This window comes from Marmota flaviventris, chromosome 15 (genome assembly GCF_047511675.1).
Source record: "Marmota flaviventris isolate mMarFla1 chromosome 15, mMarFla1.hap1, whole genome shotgun sequence".
NCBI lineage: Eukaryota > Metazoa > Chordata > Mammalia > Rodentia > Sciuridae > Marmota > Marmota flaviventris.
In genome coordinates, this window is record NC_092512.1 from 36,415,299 (window position 1) to 36,439,474 (window position 24,176).

The window sequence follows — 24,176 nt, forward strand, 5'->3', positions numbered from 1 at the left end:
TGCTGAGTAATATCCCATTGTGTATATATACCACAGATTCTTTATCCGTCAATCTGTTCTATCTTAGGGGGCCAGAGGTCCTAAGACAGGGCTTTCTCCAAACACAGGAAGCATTTTCAGTAGGTACCATGCAGCCAGGAAATATGACAAATGTCCCCTATGGATACTCCCTGATTTTGCTCCTTCCTTTTTTCCTCCTAGTCACATTTTTCTTCTCCAAAGCTCCATTTATGCCACACTTCTTTAGACACCAGAACAGTTTGGAGCCTCCCACAAATTTCTCTATGTCTAGATGCACAGAGGCATATGAGGCTCACTTTAGCTGGAAGAGAATCAGAACACAGAGTGGACAAACTCCTCTGATGCTTAATCCCCTGGTAAAGTTCTGACACTTGGGACAGACCATAGTAGCATGGAGTAACAGAAATGGGGTGAGCTGGGTGACAATCTCACCCTGGATACTGTCCACCTAGCAGGTGTTCATGAAGTACCTGAGAATCAGGTTCTCACATGGATGTACGTAGCACAATGATCCATGGTCAGGCCCTGTTACAGGTGTTGGAGAGCCAGCCGATGTCCCTTTGTGTGTCATGTCCTAATCTCTTCTTCACCAGTCATATTGGATTGTGGCCCAACCATATAACCTCATTTTACTTCAGTTACCTCTTAAAAGGACCCATCTGAGGTTCTGGGGGTCAGGACTTTGACATATGAATTGCAGCGGGACAAAATTCAACCCATAATAGGAAGAGGAAGCACAAGAGAATCAGATGTCACAATTCTATCTAATTTTGTCTTATTACTGTTAATTTTGGGATATATTCTTTATTATGGAAATTTCTAAACCTGTTCAAAAGTACAAAACCCAGTCTCATAATACATTTGCCTTCTGCCTGCCTTCTCTGTGTTTTATTTGCTGCTAGAATATGTTTTCAAGAGTTTCCAGAATCATGTCATTCTAGCCCTAAAAACTTCAACGCGTACCTCCAAAAAAAGATAACATTTTCTTTTATAACTCTAATGCCACTATCCCACCTACCTAAATTAAAAATTCTTCAGGAATGTCTAATGCCAGTCCATAGTAAAATTATTTTCACTATTTTTTGTATAAATCAGGATCCAAATGGTCCATTCATTGTTCGGCTGTTACATCTTCTTATGTCTTCTATAAGTCTCCTTTAATCTAGAAGTGTCTTTCTTAAATTTTCCTCTTACAAGTCAGTTTCTATAGAATGCCCACAGCTGAATTTTCCCTGATTCCTTTATGTGATGTCCTTTGGCAAGGACCTCTCTCTGCTATATTTTCTGTAGACCAGAAATTAGAATTAATACTTTGACTTGATTCAAGTTCAGCTTTTCTCCCAGCATACTTCATTGATGATGCTGTTTACTTCATTTGGCATCATATCTGGAGATACATCTGGGTGCATTTTAATTCATGCTAAGATTGACCAGCAGCTTTCGATGCCAAAAGCCTGTTCTCTCCCTTGTAATGAGGTCATATGGTTTCATCCTTCATTAGTAACTACCTATTCTAGCCTTTTCATAAAGGATGGCAAAATGGCAATTTTCCAATACTGTCATTTCCTCCATAATTCACATTTATCCATAATGTTGATACAGAAGAACTTCTCCTTTATCTGCCTAGGGTTTGATTGCTCTGAAATTTAGTTTATGGGGAAAAGAAAGAATAGATTTTGGGGATACTTGTGTGCATTCCATGAAGTCAATGCTTTAATTGAGTTACATTTAGAATGCATAAGAGCTGGATTTAGAAAGGACATTACATTACATCTTTGTAAAATGAGCGGATAAGCCTTTGGTACCCATTTAATCCCCAAATCATTATCTTTGAAAGCCTGAAGATGAAGAATTAGTTTCCTAGAAGAAAAACAGAGTTTTCATCAAGAAAGTCCTGGATATATACTGACCAATGTGTGCTTGAATGACCTATATACATTCCAATGCAGTGGTTCCTGGTCTTTCTACTGGTAGACACACAACAAGTGACACCTAACACCCCTAGCAGTGTGCTGGTCTAGTAGCACTAATGATTTCCCAGACATTGTGGTAAGCACTCTATACTCATGAACCAGTTTAGTCCACCATCAAGGGAGGCACTCATTCCCTCAATAAGGAAACTGAGGTCAAGAAGGTAAAGTTGGTTTCCCAAGGTCACAGAGAGTAACTGGTGGATTCAGAAGCAAAACCCAGGTGGTGTGGCTTCAGTGCGTGTTCTGAGAAAAACACTCTGCAAACTATAACTGGCAAATGGGTAATTCCCAGAGAGTCAGCTAAGATGAATTTTTCTACCATTCAGAGAGAACTTTAAATCCATCCTAACTTAATTATTTTGTTAAAAGGCATAAATTAATGCAAAATGTTTATTCTTTCATCAGGAAAAAAATTTGTTGCAGCATAAATGACATTGATCATGATAGGCTGGCAGAGACGTCTCAAGAAGGATACTTGGGTTTTGTTTTTGTTTTTGTGATACTGGAGATTAAACTCAAGGTCTTGCACATGCTAGGTAAGCACTCACACACTGAGCTACAGATGCCTACTTCTGACCAGCTAATGCTGTTCAATTCCAGGTATGTTGTAGAGCACCTCTGGGGTGAATCAAATTGCCTAACAATAATGGCTGCTGGGTTTGGGGGATTTTTGTTGTTGGGGGTGGGTACTGAGGATTAAACCCAGGGGCACTCAACAACTGAGCCATATCCCTAGCCCTATTTTGTATTTTATTTAGAGATAGTGTCTCACTGAGTTGCTTAGGGCCTTGCTAAGTAGCTGTGGCTGGCTTTGAACTTGTGCTCCTCCTGCCTCCGTATCCCAAGCCACTGGGATTACAGACATGTGCCACCATACCAGGCTAATAGCTCCTGTTTTTATAGGGTTAACCATATGGATGGATACCCATCATGGATGATGAGCTAAGCTCTTTAAATAATTAACTCCCCCATCTACTCATAGAGCCCTGTTCCCTGGACAGATCCCAGTCCAAACCTGTTCTCCTGAGAATGCCCCCAAGATATCCTGCAGGATCCAGTTAAGAAAATGAGGCTTATCCCAGTTTCTTGAAGGACCTGTAAGCCCCACCTAGCTGTACCTCAGAATTCATGTCCAAAGCAGTGCTAGTGAGCTGAGGTGGCTTCAAAGAGGGGGAGAATGTCATTACTCCTCTCAAAGCAATTGGCCTTCTCCCCTCCACACCCAGTAGCTCACTCTCCAAGTCCCTTGATGCTAGGATGCTTCTGGGCATCAGTCTGTGTACTGCTGCATCCTCTGTGGCATGAATTAAAGGACTAAAAAGCCAGATGGCAAGTTACCTGGCAGGGTCGCCTATTCTGACTTGTCTGCATCAAGATAGCTTTCCCTAGTTAGGAATCATATGGCTCCAACTTTCCTTCCAAATAGTAGGTAAACATCCATCCATGACTCAAATCAGATATTTGTTGCTACCTAAACTATACCCTACTCGGGTTCTTTCCTACGGTCCCTGGGGCATCTTCTGCATAAGCCGGGTGCCAGCTCCACCCCACCAGGCCTCCCCTCCTGGCTTCTTGCCAAGGCTGCTCTTAGCCAGTGTTAATTAGCACCCTCCACCCCCACCCAGTCTCAGTTCTGCCACCTACTCAGGCAGGCTAGGGCTGACAGGGAGAGTTGAGAACTGGGCGGGGGTGCTTGGGAAATGAGAAAAGCTGCAAACTGGAAGCCCTTCACGGGGATTTTAGGGCAGCCCCTGTTAGGAGAGCAATAAAGAAATAGCAATTTATGCAATTTAGAAGCAAATGGCCCTTTCATCTGGAGTGGCTGTCTAATGAAAAGCACACTCTGCCTGGGAGGGGCCAGCGGGCTCCAGTAAGGAGTGAGCTCTGTAGCAGCTGCAGAGCAAAGGCTGCCTGGCTGGGCCCTCTGGTAAAAGCAGCTGGAGGCGGAGGAGGGAAGGAGCCCAGCATCCCTGATGAATGCAAGATTGCATTTTCTTCTGTGTGTTTCTGGAATGTTTTCTTCCTGGGGCCTATCCTGAGCTCAGCCACTGGAGTGGGAAGGATGCCCATAGGAGCATCAGTTATTGCCTCCTGTGTGCAAAGAAAGGGAGCAACGAGATGGAGAGGGGATGGAGAAAGAGACATTTGATTGCAGTTCTCATCCCTGGAATCGTTTCCAGAAATAAGATTGGGGATTTGCTGTCACCAGGAAAATACTCCACCTTTATCAATTTAACAGCTCAGGAGCCAACTCTCCTCCCCTCTGCGTGAGGTGGTTCTGAATCAGCTAAGCCACTGCTATCCAAGAGTTAGCATTGGAGTAGCCTGGAGCTTACTAGAAATGCAGACTGGGGGGTCCCTCCAGGGAGCTACTGTGCCACAGTCTGCATGTTAACACCCTCCCCTGGTGATTCTGCAAAGCCAGCTGAGTGGGCGGCCCAGGCCTCCCTCTAGGTTGTGAGGAGAGAGATGTGGGGTACAGACCCAGGAGAGGAGCCACCACTTTCTTTTGTGGGCCTGTGAATAGCCCAGGGGGAAAGTGAGTAATAAGCAGCTCTTCCTGCCTGCTGGGAACCTTCAGCAGTGAGTCACTGTCACTTGACTCTTCTAAGTTCCACTGGGTCCCTCCTCCCTCCAGACAGGTAAAACAGCAGGGTGCAATGGCCTCACCCCCTATCTATGAAAATGGCTGATTCTCTTTTGCCTGTTGGCAACCAAGTCTGTCAAGCGCTCATGGAGCCTATGACAGCATCAAAGCGAGGGAGCTCAGCCCTCTTTAGGGCAGCTCAGGCATTATTATATGCACCCACAGAAATCAGCTTGTACATTTATTGCAGAGGCCTGACTGGCAGGCCCAACTGCATCTCGAAGTGGCCTTAAGAATATAGTAGGAGCTTCTGGTGAGCTGGCCAGACCTCCATGAGACTTGTACATGGCCCTTCATTCCCCTTCAAACTTCAAATTCCCCTCACCCTTCCACCTCCTGCCCTGGCTCAAGGCCTGACCACTGATGGCCCCTTGCCTCACGGTGAAGTCTAAAAAGTTCCTCTAAAGCTTAGCCCTCTTTAGAGCAGCTCAGGCACTCCCCAGGACTAGCAGGCAGGGTGGCCTTGAGCACTGAGAAGCCTTGGCAACTTCCACAGATGGGCCCCACTTAATATTTCCCATGATGCCCTCCACCCCAACACCAGATGCTAGAAGCACAGAAAGATTGCATTACAAAATTTATTTGAAAGAGAAACCTCCCAAGCATTTTCTTCTTAATCTTGCAAATATTTCAAGAATGTGAGCTGTCAAGCCCGTGAAGGATGTCTGCTTCAGCATCCATCAGCATGATGAAAGAAATCCATCAATCTCTGACTTGGGGAGCAAAATCGAACATATTAAGGAAAAGGACAGCATCTCTCTTTGTGATAAACAACCATGGGGTATGCATATTCATCTCCTGTTACTATAGAACATGTTCTGGTCCCCGTTGCTTCTGCCCCCATCTGCCCTTCTCTTAGTGCTTCTAGGAGGCCACCAAGATTGCTTGTTCACTTCTTTGAGCAAAGATGTGTCAAATTTTTTTTTTTTAATAAAAAAGTAATTCCGATAAGGAAGTTACACAATCATTATCTTTCAGCAGCTAATCTGATTACTCACAAAGTGAGGTCATTTCCGAGTGTTAGATATTAACAGCTTTAGACAGAAAATCAGGTGTGTACTCGGGTATGATGTTGAGGAGCTTATTTATCAGACCCTCTGAAGGTCTGATATTTTAGCATATGAAATGAATAATGGTGGGGACAGGGAAGCATAAAAATTAATTAATATGAAGAAACAGGGAGACCTACACAAAATAGGACTAGCCTCAGGAAAAGGGCAGAGAGTTGAAGCTTGTGACCCTACAGAAGGAAATATGGGTCTCCTAGAGGGAGGTGGAAGACAGGTTCTGGAAGTGTGAGGGGAGGCAAATGTTCCATGATGCGGATATGTCGCCCAGGTAACAGCCATCAGGCCACCTGTTGTCATTTCTGCTTGGGCCAGATGTCAGACCGCCCCATCTCTTCTCTCCTTGAAAAGAGAGATTCCAGGTACATGGGTAGAAAGTCCGGTGCCCATGTCTGCTGTTTACTAGCGTAGTTGAATGTACATTCATTTTTACAAAAGGGCAGCTTTTGGGGGCCATTGCTGTGTCTGCAGAGGCCTGCAGAGTTTCCGAAGAACCAACACAAATTATGCCAAAGAAACATTTTGGGGGTGGCCACTTATCTACCTAATAGGCACTATGGAAATGTCTGTGGCCGAGGGAGAAAGGAAAGAGAAATATCAAACAAGATAGCAGGTGGCTCTCAGAGGGCCTTGCCTGTCTGCTTTCTTCTGTGGGGTAATGTCAGTTGCCCCAGAAGAGTTAAAAAGAAATTGAGGATAAAAATGGAACAATGAAGACTTGGGTGAGAATGAACCCTTCAGGCCTCCTGGTCTGTAGACCACCCTGAAGGATCCTTTCCTTTTGCTAGGGACACATCTGAGGCTGGATTCCTTAGAAGAACAGAACTGGAGAACAGAACTCTCTATTCTTATTCAAGTGGTATTCAAGTGATTTTTTTTTTTTTTAAGAGAGGGCTACCAGGACAAGGGGAGGGAAGGAAACAGGAAAAACAAGCAGGGATGTGGCCTCCCTGAGAGCTCCAAGAGCATAAATGATACCACCGAGTCAACCGAGCCAACTGAGTTGACTTCACCATGAGGCAAGGGGCCATCAGTGACCAGGCATTGAGCCATGGCAGGAGGTGGAAGGGTGAGGGGAATTTGAAGTTTGAAGGGGAAGGAAGGGCCATGTACAAGCCTCATGGAGATTTGGCCAGCTCACCAGAAGGTCCTACTATATTCTTAAGTCCACTTCAAGATGTAGTTGGGCCTGCCAGTCAGGCCTCTGCAATAAATGTACAAGCTGGGCTGGGGATGTGGCTCAAGCGGTATCGCGCTCACTGGCATGCACCAGGCGCTGGGTTCGATCCTCAGCACCACATAAAAAATAAATAAAATAAAAAGATGTTGTGTCTACCGAAAACTAAAAAATAAATATTAAAAAATTCTCTCTCTCTAAAAAATAAAAATAAAAAAAATAAATGTACAAGCTGATTTCTGTGGGTGCATATAATTTAAGAGAAATTTACCAACTCTCTATTCTGACTTTTTTTTCTTCCTACCACATCCATTACCTTCTCAAATGCTAATAATTGGCCTATTTTTATGTTGGTCAACACTTTATTATCTCTTCTCCTACACATTAGTATATAAGCCCTGTGAGGGCAGGCATTTTTACCTGATTTACTTTACCTGATGTATCCCTAGAATAGTGCCTGACATGTAGAAAGTACTGGGTAAATATTTGTTGGATGAAAGAGGATTCTGATGAATATATTCTGGCCAGGGTATTGGTATTGCTCAAAGATTTTTGCAATTATTCTTTGTGTCCAAAGAAACCAAATTCTGACCTGTATGAATAAGCAGGAAACCACAACATGTTAGAGGGGGATCAGGGAGCCCTGTGATTCTCAGGCTTCTGAGTGTTCAAAAATCACCTGGGGAATCTTGTTAAAAATACAGCTCTTGGTTTCCTGATCCAGAGATTCTGATTCAGTAGTCCTTGAGGGAGCCCAAGAATATATGCTTCAGAAATACATAACTGTTGATTTTGATGCAGGTGAGCTGAAGCACACATTTAGTCAAAACAATGGCTCAGATATAAATAGCTGGCCCAGCCCACCCAGCTGATCAGGGCCACAGAGCTGGGGTCAGACCTGGCTCTCACCAGCACAGCACATTTTCCACTCACAGCCTCCCTGAATATATGTTCATAAGCTTTGCACGTATGTTGGTTGCCATGGGAACGAAAAGCTTGACGAAACCCTACAACTGGGCCTTGGAGACGTAGGTTGAGATCTATCTTTAGAACAATCTGGCTTTACAATTTATTATGTGTTGTATTGTGCCTGTTTCCCCGTAGATTTTTTTTAAAAAAATTGTAAATGTGCTTTTTGTGATGTGCTGATGTCACGGTGACCATCATTTGTCAGGAGGGAACTCAGTGTGAGCCAGGAACTAGATCAACGATGCGTCAATTGATCTGGGGGTTGTGCTGAAAAAAAATTGGGGAAGTTGTATGGAAAAACCATGGAATGACGTGCTATGATTTGATGCTGGTGAAGGGCTTTAGGGCAGCCTAAACAGAGTATGTTAATTGAATTGAAGTTAGTAAGGTTAAAAAAAAAATTAAGAAGTCGTGGTGAGGAAGAATCTCTAACCCTAAATGAGCGAATGGATTAGTTAATAAATGAACTAAGGTTGACTTAAAGATATTGCAATAAAGAAAATTTTATTCATTATAACTCTTCTTAGAAGGAATGTGTTCCAGAGGAGGTTCAACCCGAAAGGGTGTGCTCAAAAGAACAAAGACAGTTTCTAAGTTATTTCCCAAGAGACCTTGAAGGAAGAACTCTACTACAGGTTGAGTATTCTTAATCCGAATATACAAAATACAGAATATGTTTCGAGCACCAACATTTACTTACAAGTGGAAAATTCTACACCATAAAACTTTGTTTCATGCACAAGATTATTAAAATTATGCTATAAAATTACCTTCTTGCTCTGTATAAGGAATCTATGAAAAGCAAGTGACTGTGGTGGTTAGACTTGGGTTCCATACTCAAGATGCCTTAGTATGAATATGCAAATATCTGCAAACCCAGAAAAAAAAAAACAAATCTGAAACACTTGTGGTCTCCAGCATTTCAAATAATGGACACTCAATATGTATTGTATGTGGCATTTACCATGTGCCAAGCTCTGCCTTCAGTTTTTTATATTATCTCCTTTGATCAATGCTCTAAGGCAGATACTATTATCTTCATTTTAATGATGAGAAAACAGAGAGGTTAAACAGTTGTCTAAATTCATCCAGCTACTTAGTATTTGAACTAGGACTTGTTCCAGGCAAACTGGGTCCAGAACTTCTGCTTTTAAACAACCACTACTTTTCAACCCATCTGAAATGTAACATGCGGGACTTTGTCTTCTGGGGCATTGTCAGGAGGGATGAGGATCTGTTTAAAAATGGGAGCTGACCATAAAAGAGAATAAAATCATGGTGTTTGCAGGTAAATGGATGTTGGAGAATATTATGCTAAATGAAGTAAGCCAATCCCCCAAAATCAAATGCCAAATGTTTTCTCTGATATGTGGATGCTGATCCATAATGGGGATGGGGGCTGGGAGAAAGCATGGGAGGAATGGAGGAACTTTAGATAGGACAAAGGGGAGGGGGCGTGGAAAGATGGTAGATTGGGATGGACATCATTACCCTAAGTACGTATATGAAGACACGAATGGTGTGACTATTTTGTGTACAACCAGACACATAAAAAAATTGTGCTCTATATGGTAGTATGAATTTAAATGCATTCTGCTGTCATGTATAACAAATTAGAATAAATAAATAAATTTTTAAAAATGGGAGCTGGCACAAAACTGAACAGGTGGCATGTCTGGTAGCAGGTGGGTGCCAGGGAGACAGGGAAGAAACACTGGGAAAGGTGTTGGGAGTCATACACCATATATGACTCTGGAGTTAGAGGGCCTAAATGCTCTCCTCTTTGACCTAGACGGAAAGTCTACTGTGTTCATTTCTGCATTTGCAAACTGGGTTTTTTTCTAGGGAAGGAACTCGAAGAGGAGACAGTTGACACCCAGTTCCCTAGGGAGACTGTGATCTTAAGTTTTAACAGTCCCCCTCATCTGGACACCCCCTTTTCTCTGTGTGTTTTCAACCTTACTCATCACCTTCTAATGTGCTCATAATCCTGACCCAGGACTCATCAGGCAAGGCACCTAGGAGAGAGGTGCAGTAGAACTGGGAAGAAGGTAATCTAGAGCCCAAGATGTGTGGGCTGTGGCTGGGACACCTCAGGAGGAGTCAGGTTGCCTTGGCAAGAGAGACTACAGAGAGAAAAAGAGCCGGACAGACTGGACTGGGGGACAAAAAATTCCAACCCGAGATGGTGACAAAAGTCTGAAATGAATCTCAAGCCAGAGAGCTTGTCTGTTCTGCCATCAGGAAGGAACCCTGTGAGTAGGGATTTTTCCAGAATTCATCCTAAATGGAGAGAGGCTAGATGTGGAGGGAAAGAAGACACCCCTGAGAAAGGAATGGGGCTGCCTCACGGTCGCATGGCGTTGGCTCTCTTGACACCTCCTTCTCTTCTTCTTTCTCCACTTCTTCATTTCCTGTCTCCCTCCTCTGTGCTCAGCTGAGGTGTGATGAAGGATAATGAGATCAAGGAAGAACAGTCTGTAGACTTATCTCTTACCCAGGAAGTATATCATGCCCCCAAATAAAGCATAATTGTTAGCCCTGAAGAATTCCTGATGGTGAATTCCAACAGGGGTCTCCGGGTGTGTGGGATTCCGGAGGAGGGCAGTGGCAGTGGACATTGGTGGGTAAGACATCTACTGCCACATTTTCCTTATCCAGGAAACCCCATGTGTGTGTGTGCGCGCACACACACACACACACACACACACTTATAGTGTATTGGAACAATACTTCTGGGAAAGTGGCCATTCCTCTCTGAAGGAGATAGAGTTAGCTAGGTGAAGAAGGTGCTCCAGCCAGGCCGGGCATGGTGGGTGGGGCACGCCTGTAATCTCCAGCAGCTTGGGAGGCTGAGGCAGGAGTATCACAAGTTCAAAGCCAGCCTCAGCAACTTAGCAAGGCCTAAGAAACTCAGTGAGACCCGAACTGTAAATAAAATATTAAAAGGTCTGGGGATGGGGCTCAGTGGTTAAGTGCTCCTGGATTCAATCCCCCAGCACCTGGATTCAATCCCCCAGCACCAATAAAAAGGTTCTCCAGAAAGAATGCCTCGTGCCTCTGAAAGCCAGAGAGGAGGGAGGCCACCATTGCTGCTGCGGTAACCCTGCCAGGTCCTTCTTGCATAAGTCTCTGTCAGGCTCCAGCACTTCAGCATCATCAGACACCAGGGACTTCTTAGGAATATTGGCTCCATGTAGCCAAGACCCTCCTGTCCTCCCAGCCACACCCTTCTCAAGCCTAGGAGTGTTCTAGGTCTGCTGTTCCTGTGGGCTCTTTGGTACCCACAGGCTAGCGAGGTCTGGGGACATTAGGTAACACACCAAACCTAAATACGCATGACTTTGTCTTGCTATTTTACAACCTGAAGCGTGTTCCCTGATCTTTTGCAGCCTGCACACACCTCACACACACACACGAGGGTAAGAGCCCAGCCTGGCAAGCAGTCACCTTGCTGTCCCTCCGCCCACACTTGCGGATGTGAACCCCTCTGCTCCGGGAGCCTCAGTGCCAGGCTTGCCAGGTTCAACCCATCACCATCGCGGTTCACTGCTGACAACCATCTGCCACTCAGCGATGAGCAGCAACTGGGGGTCCACTCCACAGTTGTGCTTTGGGCACAAGCAACAGGCTTGCTTTATGATTTCTTCATAAAGTTCTCAGTTTACTTCTGAAGAGCGAGATGGGTTTTCTCACCCAGCATGACATGGAGGGTTTGGAAAGGGTTTTTGGTGAGGGAATCCACAACTATAATGAAAGGGTTGATCACACTTGAGCTTCCAAGGCAGGGTGGCTCACGTAGGGTGTTAACAGTGCTGACAGGGCTGGGCAGCGAAGGGAGCCACCTGAGCCAAGGTGCCCAGGAACCAGAGCTGGGGCAGGGACACTTGGCACAGCAGGAACATTCATGCTAAGGGGACGTCCCCAGGCCCCCAGGAGCTCGCTCAGAGAGCTGTTTCAGATTGTGACAGGGAAGGCAATGTGGGTGGGCACATCACTGCCAAAGAGTGCCCGTCGGCCCAGCCCTGTGAGAGTGCCAGACCCTGCACTTGGACATTGCCTTCCTGGCCCTCCCATGCTGCTAGGTTGTGTGACCTCTGCTCTCTGTAGACTCCCAAGTGGTGTGAACTTTGTGCCCAAGTGAAGCGCTGATGTCAGTTGCTCAGACCAAAAGCCTGAGCTCATATTTGGTGGGTCCACATCAGTCTGCTGGTACTGGTTGTTAAACATTTTGACCATCACCCCGGTGACCTTTGAATCACACTCACCCCAGAGGGATGCTCACTGTGTGAAAGTCAGTGAGGGACCAGGTCACTCAGGCCACCCTGTAAATTCGCATCAGGACCTCTCACTTTGCCATCACCCACATTACTTCAAGTGTTTTTCCTGTTTATTGTTCTCTCTCCTTCTCCCCACCCCCTTCCTTGACTACACTACAGAATACAGAGTACATTAAGTACACTTTGGGTGTGTCTGCCCTAAATTTCACCTTATCTTTTTACCCCTGTGGTATTCAGGTTGCTGATTCTTAGTTCAGCTCAGACCTTGAGCTGAATGGATAAGCAATTGTTCTAACCATTCGGCCACCCGCTCTCTGCACGGTTAACACCCAGATGTGGCTCCCTGTTTTGGAAACTTTGATAGCAGAAACATCCCTAGGCTTTGTCATTCTGTCCCATCTGGGCCCAGCCGAGGACTCAATCTCCCATCTACCTGGATGAATTTTCTGATCCTCTCATGGACACTGTACTTTACTATCAATCACTGATACATTTTGTTTACTAGTAGGGTCGCCAAAGGAGCTGAACAGGCACTTCACAGAAGAAGAAATACAATCACTCAACAAATATATCAAAAAAATATTCAACGTCACTAACAACTAGAGAAAGGTAAATTAAAACCACACTGAGATTCTATCACAGTCAAGTCAAAATGGCAATTATCAAGAATACAAGTAACAATAAATGTTGGCAAGGATGTGGGGGGAAAGGCACACTCATACATTACTGGTGGGAATGTAAAATTGGTGCAACCAATCTGGAAAGCAGTATGGAGATTCCTCAGAAAACTAGAAATAGAACCACCATTTGACCCAGCTATCCCATGCCTTGGTCTATACCCAAAGGAGTTAAAATCAGCATACTAAAGTGACACAGCCACATCAATGTGGCTCAATTCACAATAGCTAAACTATTGAACTAAACTAGGTGCCTTACAACAGATGAATGGATAAGCAAAATATGGTGTATATATATACAATATATATATTCCATTGTATATATATATATATATATAATGGAATTTTAGCCAGCCATAGAAAAGAATGAAATTATGGCATTTGCTGGTAAATGGATGGAACTGGAGACTATCATTCTAAGTGAAATAAGCCAATCAAAGCAAAGGCTGAATGTTTTCTCTTTGGGCTTGGGATGTGGCTCAAGCGGTAGCGCACTTGCCTGGCACGCGTGCAGCCCGGGTTCGATCCTCAGCACCACATACAAACAAAGATGTTGTGTCCGCCGAAAACTAAAATATAAATATTAAAAATTCTCTCTTTCTCTCTCTCTCTCTCTTAAAAAAAAAAAAGAAGAAGAAGTTCATTGGATTAGACAAAGGGGAAGGAAGGGAAGGGAGGGGGGATGAGAATAGGAAAGACAGTGGAATGAATCATACATAACTTCCCTATGTTCTTATATGAATACACAACCAGTGTAACTCCACATCATGCACAACCTCGAGAATGGGAAGCTATATTCCAAGTATTTTTAATATGTCAAAATACATTTTACTGTCATGTATCACTAAAAAGAACAAGTTTTTTAAAAGGAGGATTGCCAGATTTAGCAAATAAAAATACAACCATCCAGTTGAATTTCAATTTCAGATCAGCAATGACTAAACTTTGTATGTATGGAACACATCCTCAGAACTTATCTACAGCACACAGTGACGACAACAATCAACTGCAACTTATTGACAGGTGTCTGAGACTTGTGCAGGCTGGACTGGCGTCGGCACACCTGACGCTGGGGCCCAAGTACTGTGGCCAAGAACACGACTCCCTCCTTCCCTGCATCTGGTCAGCCTCCTCTGGATTGCCTGTATTCTTAGATGAGGTTCAGCTGACCGGGTGGCTGCAGCCTCCAGCCTCGTGTTCTTTAAAGCCTGAGTTGGCAAAGCAGGAAGAGTTGTTTTTCCCAATTCTCCCACAAAACGATGAAGTTTCACTCCGATGAGATCAGCTTTGGTGGCTTAGCCAGCACCCAACCAAAACTTGTGGCCAAGGAAGTGAGATGCACTGATTGGCTTAGGCAGGACCCAGATGCACACCCAAGGGCCACCTGCCACCCAGACCACATGGATGAGAGGCCACAGGTGGACCTGCGAGACACTGATGAAGAACAGGAAGTGGGAAGGCCAGCAGTGTGCATTCTCTACTCACACCGAATGAGCACAGGGACTGGTGAGAGGGCGCAGATGGCAGGACAGAGGCAGCACAGAGGAAGGTATCCCCTTCTCGAATAGCTCATCCACCTGGGGCCATCCATTGCTCCCAGAGTTAGCAGCTAAGCTCTTCTCACTTCCTACCTATTGCACCACATGCCTGTTGGTAGAATGAATATACAACTTCATTATCACGTGACCCTGCTGATAGGAAATCAGAATGTCCAGTGACCCAGGGACTCGTGGCCCACCAGATGGCTTTTCTGTGAATCATTTGCAATGGCAAATGGCTCAGGATGCTGTTAGTGTTTAACCTGAGTTTTACTCACATCCAGGGATTTCCCCAGCTTTGTTAAGTATTTTTTAATGCTATTGTCTAAAGGATTGCTTCTTTTAAAAATCAAATGTGGAAGAATAGAAAGTGGTCCAATAAAGAGTCTACAAGCAGAGCTAAACAAAGAAACGAATCATTTAATTATCTTAGTTTCAAATGACACTATGTATCCTAGTTAGTGTTTTTCTTCAAATTAAAAAAAAAAAAGACTAAAGGCCTAAGAAACAAGATAGATGCTCATTTCTCTTTCATGTAGAAGAGATCTCAGGGAATGTAGCTCAGAGCTGAAAAAAATGTCTTCACAAAGGCTTCAGGAATCACCCCTTATCACTGCTTTTTTATTCTTGGCATATTCTGCCTCCTGGTCCAAAATGGCTGCTTCACCTTCAGCCATCATATCTGCATTATAGCTATCCGGAAGGAGGAAGGGCAAAGTACCTGCTTCTGCACTATAAGAACATTTCCTGAAATTTATACATGATACTTCATTTATGTTCTGTTGACCAAAACTTAATTATGTGTCCACATATATCAGCAAGAGAAGCAGGGAAATGCAGACTGGTGGCTTTTTAAGCAGTTAAAAATTGTGGGTTATTTGAGGAAGAAAGAAAAAAAGGGAGGGTGAAAAGAAGGAAGAATAAAGGAAAGAAGGAAGGAAATTGGGAGCAAATGGAAATCTTAGCACCACAGACAATTGGAAAGCTTCATATTATAATAAGATTGAAACATTGAAATATCTTGACAAATTTTTTTTTTTTATACTGAGGATTGAACCCAAGGGCACTTAACCACTAAGCCACATCCCCAACCTTTTTTCTTTCTTTCTTTTTTTTTTTTTTTTTGAAACAGGGCCTCACTATATTGCTAAGACTGGCCTCCAACCCCAGCAATCCCCTGCCTCAGTCTCTTGAGTCGCTGGGATTACAGGTATGTAATGCCACACACCCAGAGATAAGAGATTAAAAAGAAGAGAGAGAGAGAATAAAGAATACCAGACACAGACCAAATAAATCCTGAACAATTTAACAAATTTAAATATTCCAAGTCTTCTTCCTGTATGTTAAATGTATCATTTTATAGTGGTAGGAATAATGTCCATTTGCTATTTGAGTGGAAGTAATTAAAGTCTACATCTAATAAGCATGGCCATATTCAGCCCTCATTCACATTTTTGTAGTTTTTCATATCCACTTGATATTCTATCACATTAATTTGGCATTTTTAAGCAGTGGAGGGGGAGGGGTGAAGTCAGGGTGGCGAAGTTGTTGAATGGTTGATAATTGTTGAAGTCGTATGTACAAGGGGATTCATTATACTATTATCTCTACTTCTGTGCCTGTTTAAATATAGCCACCATAAAAAGGCTTTTATGTATATATTATCGCTTTTTGAGAGGAGAACAGACTGCTACATTCTCTTTTTTGAGGTTGGAATGCCTGGAGCACAGAGGAAGGGGGAAGAGAACCCTCTGGAGGTTCCTTCCCTCTTCTCCCCCTAAGCTAACAGGCTTGGCTCACAAGGTTGATCTCCATCTAAAAGAGCTAATTATAAGACTCTTTTGTTCAAGAACTTTAAAAGGATTGGCTTCAACAGGGCTTCAATCTGTCATAAAGTTTTCCTTGTTAGAAAAAAAAAATCTCTCCATAGAGAGGCACCATACACAATTTATTCTTTCCCCAACCCCCAGGACCCCCTGTTCTCCAGCATTTATTGAGGACCTGTTCTGAGTTGTTCTGGAAAGACAGAGATGTGTGAGACCCTGTCACCACCCTCAAGTAGCTCATATCTAACTGGGAGAAATAGACATAAATAGTTGTAAGATACTGTGGCCATGGGATGCGCATTCGTGAAACAGGGTGACTATAAGATATGAACCCAGAAAAGCAAAAAGGGTCAGAAAAGAAATTTTTTTAATGTGGTTCTTATTGAAAGAAACTTAATACCAAACAGTATTATACAGTTGAATATATGCCAACCAGAGCCCCATTAACATAAACTACAAAAATGAATGCAACTTGCAAATGTTAATATATCCCACATATTTTAAATGGTAATATGACTTGACCACAAATTCCTCTGTTGCAATCAGAAGAAAAGTGATATTTAATGAGGAAAGGCCTTTCAATAAGTTGATGGAAGACAAGGTTTTATGTAACCTAATGCTCAAGTTAGTGGAAAGCAATTTTTTTTCAAATAGATATGACTTATTTAAATCATTAAATAAGATTCTTGGGGAGGGGAGTATAGCAATTTCCTCAGAGGCTGGGCAGGGAACTCTGGTGAATCAATGAAATCATTGACTCAAAATTAGTGCAGATACTTTGAGTTCTGGTCTTGGCTTTTCACAAAGGTAACCAAGTGCCTTAGGCAGGTCAGTTAAACTCCCTGGGATTTAGTTCTTAACCAGTAAAATTAAGGGGTCAGTTTTGTTAGGGTTTCAAAGTTTATTTAGCCATATCGCCCCTTGTGCAAATGAAGCACTACTTGGAAGTTCAACGCCTAAGGTGGCTGAGTGGAGGTGCCTGGTGTGTTGTGATAGGTCTGGGCTTTTGGTTCATTCTCATGTTCCCCTCCCCTGGTGGCCCCAGAGTCACTTCCTCCAAAAAACAGAGTGTGACAGACACAATCTGGAGGATCCCTGGGGTCTTGTCCAGCTCTCACACCAGATGATCGTATTGCACTGGGCCATAAAATGCTAGAGAAAGAAACGTCAAAGGAACCCTCAGCTCATCTGGGGAGAAAGAAGTTTAAAAAGTGGGGCATCTTGAACAGATCAAACTTGGTAGTGTTTCTGAGAAGCCAGGAACAAAAGATAAGACAGCTCTTTTTCCTGATTCAGATTAGCTTCTAAAGTGGAGAGAATATAAACACACTTAGGCCCCAGAGTCAGGCCTTCTAGAAGAATACAAGGGGCAGGATCAGCAGGCCCAGAGACTTGGCTTTTCTCAGCCTTCTCTGTTTAATGCTCTCACACATCACACTCAAGACGCAGGAAAGTTGTGCCTATTAATACACAGCCCGCCCCGCTGATAACAGATGTGGTTATCATGGGAACGAAAACACATTTCCCCAGCTTTAAACCTCAAGCACATTTTCCGTCATCGGTAACTGACTGAAAGGCTGGCTCGGGGCAGATGCTTTTCTTGCGTTTCTCATCTGTGGACATTGCTTCAAGCAATCACTGGGAAAGGAGACTCTGAGGTCTCCACCAGCAAGTGGAGGAGTTGGCAGGACCCAAGAGAATTCTTCCCCCTTTGCTTATAGGAACTGCTCATGGGCTGAGGCTCCAGGGGCCTTTTTGTTTATGCAAACCCTCCCCTCGAGATAACACTGAGTACGGATTTCTCAGAGAAAGGCTCCAGAAAGCTGAGGGCTGCTGCGTTGAACCTTAGCAGTCTTATGACTTAGGCCTTGGCCAAAACCACCTCCAAGGCACAGCCACGGGCTTCATTTGTCCAGATCTTGTGTTAGTGCAAAACCACACACCATCTGGACACAGCCTTGAGGAACCCATGCCGTAGGATTCTGAACCCCCTCACAGAACTTTACCTTCCCAGAGCCAAGCCACCCACGGGGGATCATTTTATCAACTCTTACAGCTTTCCTGGAAAGGAGACTGGGAACAGGCTAAGTGAGGAAGGCAAAAGCAGACTCAGGAGAGGCGTCCATCCCAGCTTCTGGCTTCCAACCTTGCACTTAATAAACTAGGCCAGCCGCTTCTTTGTACAAGCTTATTTCTGTCGACTGTGGGAAGAAACCATTGTCAACAGTGTGCATTTCAGAGACACGAGTTCCAAACCACATAATGTTCAATTTTTCTCAACTCAGCCCTCAGTGCTGAAAGGCTATATCAACCTCTGAGAAGAGGCTCTGTAGATTGCATCCCAGCATCTGGCAGGAAGGGATCTGGTTTTCCCATGGGTCTGTATGAGCTAAAATGTTTGTTATTATCTATTCCTTGGAGCTCTTTTTCAAGTCAGCTCTTATCCTTTCTAAAACCACTGCCACTTCTGGGGAACTTGAGTTATACCATAAATGTGAAGTCACCCAGAGAAGCTCTTGTTTAGACTGGGATCAAAGACCTTGACTGGATGCTTCAGCTTTCCCTTCTCCTGTCCAAACCCCCAGGATGGAGCTCTCCATCTAGTGTAGTAGAACATCTGTACTGTGTCTACCAGAGATGAGCTTAGTTACCTAAAAATACTGCATCAGCTGTCTGCAAGGCCATGTTTGCAGTATGATTCATATTTTGTTATAATATATTATGCAAAAACTGTCAAGAAATTCCCCAACTGATAACAGTGTCTTTCTCAGGAGGGTAAAAATCTGGATTTTTTTTTTCTTCCTTGAGTTTTCCAAAATTTCTGCAATAAACTGATAATGTTCTTACAGTAGGAAAAAAAAATTGTGTAGGGTGTGTGTGTGTGTGTGTGTGTGTGTGTGTGTTTTCACACATATCTTGTACTGGGGAATTGGTGCCCAGGGCCTTACATATGCTAGGTAAGAACTCTCTCACTCAGCTACATCTCCAGACCTTTTTATTATTATTATTATTTTATTTTGAAACAGTCTCCTTCAGTTGCGCAGGCTGCCCTTGAACCTGCAATCCTCCTGCCTTGAACTTGCAATCTTCCTGCCTCAGCCTCCTGAGTAGCTGGGATTACAGATGCACAACATCACACCCTGCCAGTCAAGTTCTTCTTAACACAAGGAAAAAAATGCATTTGTGTAAGTTGCCTAAATAACTGATACTGTGCATGGATTCTGGCTGTCCAAAAATCCAGCAGATGGTTTTGAGAAAAAAATATGAACAAATAATAAAGGTACCAAAATGCAGAGTACTTTGATAGATGCAAAATGAGAAGACAGCCAAACAAGGGAGAAAAAAAGGAAAAGAAATGAATACAGCAGAGGGAAGCTATGGAAAGCTTTCGCATGGCACTCCTTGATTCTTCCAGTTCTTGCGTCAAGAGCGCAGCCTCCTAGAATCAGCCAGCTCAGACCTGGAACCCACTTACTTATTATGGACAATGAAAAAATTACTGGGAGTTTCTGAACCCACCTTCTCCAGAGGGTTCTTCAACTGGGGATTGAATTCAGGGGCATTTAACCACTGAGCCACATCCCCAGCCTTTTTTTTTTCCACACGTTATTTAGAAACAGGGTCTCACTGAGTTGCTTAGGACCTTGCTAAGTTGCAGAGGCTGGCTTTGAACTCCTGATCCTCCTGCCAAGACACTGGGATTTCAATGCTACCGCTCCTGGCTCCCCAAATAATTCTTGAGAGAATGACTTGAGTGACATAAGGTCAGGAAGTCTCTCACCCTGTGGTAGTGGTGGGGGGATACATAGTGAATACCCCTGAGGGTCTATGGGACGATCTTCAGGGTTTTATTCCTGCAACTCTGTCCCCCCAGTGTCCACCCCAGGGAAGAAGGTTCTGATGACTTCTCCAGGCCACCCATGCAAGTTAGGTGAAAGATGAAGGGACACGTCTCAGAACTCCAAACTGCATCTCCAGCTGTGCTCTGCCCGGGTGGGAGAGAGGGACCGAAGCAGGTGGACATTCATATTTGCACAGTGACTAGCCTACTGCAGTTCAGGAATGGACACTACCTGGCCTTTGCCTCTGTTGTAAACCTGACTGAATAGGGAAAAACAAGCACCAGTGTGAGTATGTTAACACCAATTGTAGCCTTTTGTCAATCAGCTTCTTTGCATCTAGACTTCAAACACGTGTTTTCCGCATTTGTTCAGGTAAAATAACGCTGGGAGGAGGGTTGAGATTCCCTGTGCTTCCCCATATGGTGTCTTGTGAAATCCACACAGCCCACCAGCAGGGTCTGTAGCTACAATCTCACCATCCCAAGTGTACAGGAAAGATATTGATAAGAAGAAACTCACCCCAGCTCCCTCCATGACATCCGAAACAGGGCTGACCTTTATCTAACTACACCCAAGGCTATTTGCCCAACACTTAGGCAGTAGCTTGGAGAATCCAGAGTGGTGCCAAGTACCAGGAAATCCTGTAAAGACAGCTAAAGTACACACAGCATCGACTTTATGCACTTAAGTGAATATATTTTATTCATAGGCCATCTTTTAGGGCCTGGATCTGAGTATTGGCTTTTTTTCTTTTCTTTTCTTTTTTTTCCTGCATGAAGCAGAAAGATAGCAAGATGTAAGTATCTGAGATGTAAGTAAATCTCATTGTCTCCCAATGGTGTTGCCTAACAGCAGTAATTTAGTTGGGACATCCTCGCTGGACCACTTGCAACCTATTTGATTTGGTCCTCCTCCCTCCATCTCCCCAACACCTCATCCAACCACCTTGGCAGGGTCTAAAATCTTAGTATGAAGAGAATAATTGTTTAGTTCCAGCTGGAAGGATAAAAAAGAAAAGGTTTATCATGATTCCCAAAACTAGAAATTAAGAAATAGGTTTATAACTCAAGTTTAAGGAATCTCAGGCCTACCGCAGATTCAGATTTGAATGGAGAATCCCTTTGTGAATGAATTTGACTTGATAATTTCCTTGGAAGAAATTCTTTGAAAAATATGCAAGTGTGATCAAAGAAAATACATGTTCTTCTGTTTTCCATTCCTAGAAAATATCATGGGGGCAGTTCATTTTGTATATAGGATCAGTGACACATGAAGGATTTTTTAAAACTGAGATCTGATGCTTACTCTATCTGCTTTCCCACCTTCATAGACCCTGCTGGTGTTCTGCATAAGAGCATCTCCTCCTTATCTCACTGAGCAACAAATTGCAAACAATTGGGGACACTATCCTTAAGAGTTCTGCTGGATCCTGCAAATGCTTTTTAAAGTGTTCTAAAGAAATGGATTCATTCCCAGTAATATCCATTAGGGCATTTCAGAGAAGATGGATTTTGGCACTTTAGGAAATCCAGTCCCTTTAATAATGGGGCAGAGTGAAGCTCAGTGCCATCCTTCAGGAGCCAACAGTGAGTTAGGGCAAAAACATCACAGAGGCACGGCCTAGAAGACCAAGACCTCAGGGAGTAAAAAGATTTTTAAAAACAATCACAGAATTTCCATCTGGAAACTATAAATTTTAGTTTTACAAAAACTGTAAGCCCTATTTTACAAACTAAAACTTCATCAATTTGTTTTTATAATTTCCTATGTGTACAAATAGGAAAATATAAAATAAAACAAAAATTCATTTTTATCTTACATAGCATGAGTAGAGAAATTCCCTACTCATGCTATGTAAGATAAAAATATAGTCAGAGATTCATAGATTAAATTTAAGTTTTAATAACTTAGGCAGCTAGTGAAGACACTTTATCATACTTGAACCTGGCATTAGTCAGAATTTTCCCTTAGAGTCATGTTTTTGTCTATACAACGCTCAAATGCTTAGACATTAAACAGTTGTTATAAGTATTGTATGCATATTATTATTTTCTATCATTGAATTTCAGATCGTGGGATTACTTTCACAATACAACTTGAGAAGTTTATAGTTGCCTGATTCTGACATGCTTTGTTTCAGTCCTGTCCATTCCCCAGGAGATTTCTGTATTAGGATAATTTTCTATAATAACATTTTACAAAGGAGGAAGCTTTTCATGACACCTAATTTTAGACACCAAGTCAGGAATACTCAGACGTGCTGTCTTTTGAGTTGCTAAGTCCTTTCCTGTTTTATCCCCACTGGATTCTGATAGCCATTATGTAACCTTGGAATAAACACCAGGGTTTTCTTCACCATTTCATAAATCATAGACACAGATGCCAAATCCCTAAACAAAAATTATAATAGAGGGGCAGGAACGGGAAAAAAACACACACATCAAAACAAAATAACAGGAAATCAGAAGATGAGGTAGTCAGAGCTTTTCCTGAAACCCTTCTTTGTAAGCAGAGGTTGGAGTTAGGATATCTTACCAAGATTATGGAGTTCTTGATTCATAGAGAAGTCTCTGGTGCTGAGGAGTCTGAATGAACCCATCCATACACTACTGTACCTTTGTGATTAAGGACTATACTTTTCAAGAGGGTAGCCTGAAACAGGTATGGGGAAGGCAAATGGGCAGAGTCTGAAGCCCCAAACAGGAGAACAAGAGCTTCCTTTATCTTGGGCTATATCATCTTGACCTTGGCCATTTGACCTGACCAGATACATACAGACCAGAACAAATGGTTCATTCATCCTGGGGCTCCTGCTGCTGCCAAATGGCTGTGTGACATACTGTCAGAGTTATAGAACATGTGAGCAAAAGATATGCTCATGAGGCAGCATCTGCTTTTTTGTGTCCTGAAAGGGCCTGAAAATTTGCATTTTGTAGTCACTTGGGCAAAGGTGAAGATTACGAAGAAAACACATATCAGAAGTGCATGAACAATGGTTAACAGCACAGTCTCAGACTAGTTATCCCAGGCTCAAACCTGTCTGCCACTCAGGGCTGTGGAACCTCAGCATACTTCTTTAATGGTTTTGTGCCTTAGTTCCTCATCTGCACATTGAGGATCATAGTACTCCCTGCATCATTGAGTTATTGTGAGAATTAAATAAATTGATACAAGCTAAACACTAGATCCACAGTTAGTACCATGTTTGAGTTGTTATTTATTCCAAATCTAATATGTGCCAGAGTCCACGTTGTGTGCTTTCATGTAACATTAGACTTAAATCCAGGTGTGTCTGCCTTGGGACTATGTCAAACATCATTGGTGCCTCCAACTCTAGCTGCTATTTTATAAACACCTGCATTGTAGTTTAGGACATTACATTCCTAATCAATATTATTGATGAGAAAAGTATTCCTCTCTCCATAATCATTTGTCTAATTTGAAATTAACAAGCATGAGATAAATGCATTTGACTCCTGAAATCAGGTCACTCTGGACCTCTGGACATCGGGAGAAAGCCCTGCCTGGGACACGTTGTGGTGCAGTTGGGGAAGGAGAACAGTGTTCCTTCCTTCCTTCTGTCCCTCACCAGACAGCTGCCTCTTAACAAGGTGACAAAGCTCCGGACAGGGTCTTTCCTGCGCTGGAGAACATCTGCTGGCTCAATCACCAAGCAGTCATTCTCTCACAGACTCTCCTTTGGAAGCCCCCAAGGCACTCAGGAACTTGGGAACAAGGTTTTTCCTTACCAAAAGCACTCAAGGCAGGAAGCAGGCCTTCCTTCAGGCTGCCCTGCTCAGCTTCCTGGCTGTACAAGAAAACAGGGAAGAACAGGCAATAGAAAAGCACTAATTAGAAAACACACACACACACACACACACACACAGCAACAGTGTTGAAATGATAAAATTATCTCAAGTCTGAGTTCATGCGAAATGGAGTCCTGGCTGGCATTTATTATTTTCATCTGCCAAATATTGGCAAAGCTCTTTGGAAGCATCTCTAGCATTCCTTGGGAGTGAAAGAGTAGGAATGGGGATTTTGCTGGAGCCCAAAGAGGTGATACCTAGAGAACCCAGAGGACAGAATACTGTGATACCACCATCTAAAAGAGGCTTGCCAAGTTTTGATCTCTGTTATGGCATCTGGGCTGAGCATG

The 24,176-nt window shown here is 43.3% G+C and overlaps 1 long non-coding RNA gene across 1 annotated transcript in view; it reads left to right on the top strand.

Annotated features, from left to right (window-relative positions):
* Positions 1-19,468, top strand: part of LOC139701365 (uncharacterized) — a 32,839-nt gene extending 13,371 nt beyond the window's left edge. The window contains exons 2-3 of the long non-coding RNA XR_011704721.1: positions 15,482-15,559; positions 19,202-19,468. This is a non-coding gene — a long non-coding RNA (uncharacterized lncRNA). The remainder of the gene's footprint in view (positions 1-15,481; positions 15,560-19,201) is intronic.
* Positions 19,469-24,176: the final 4,708 nt, after the last annotated feature.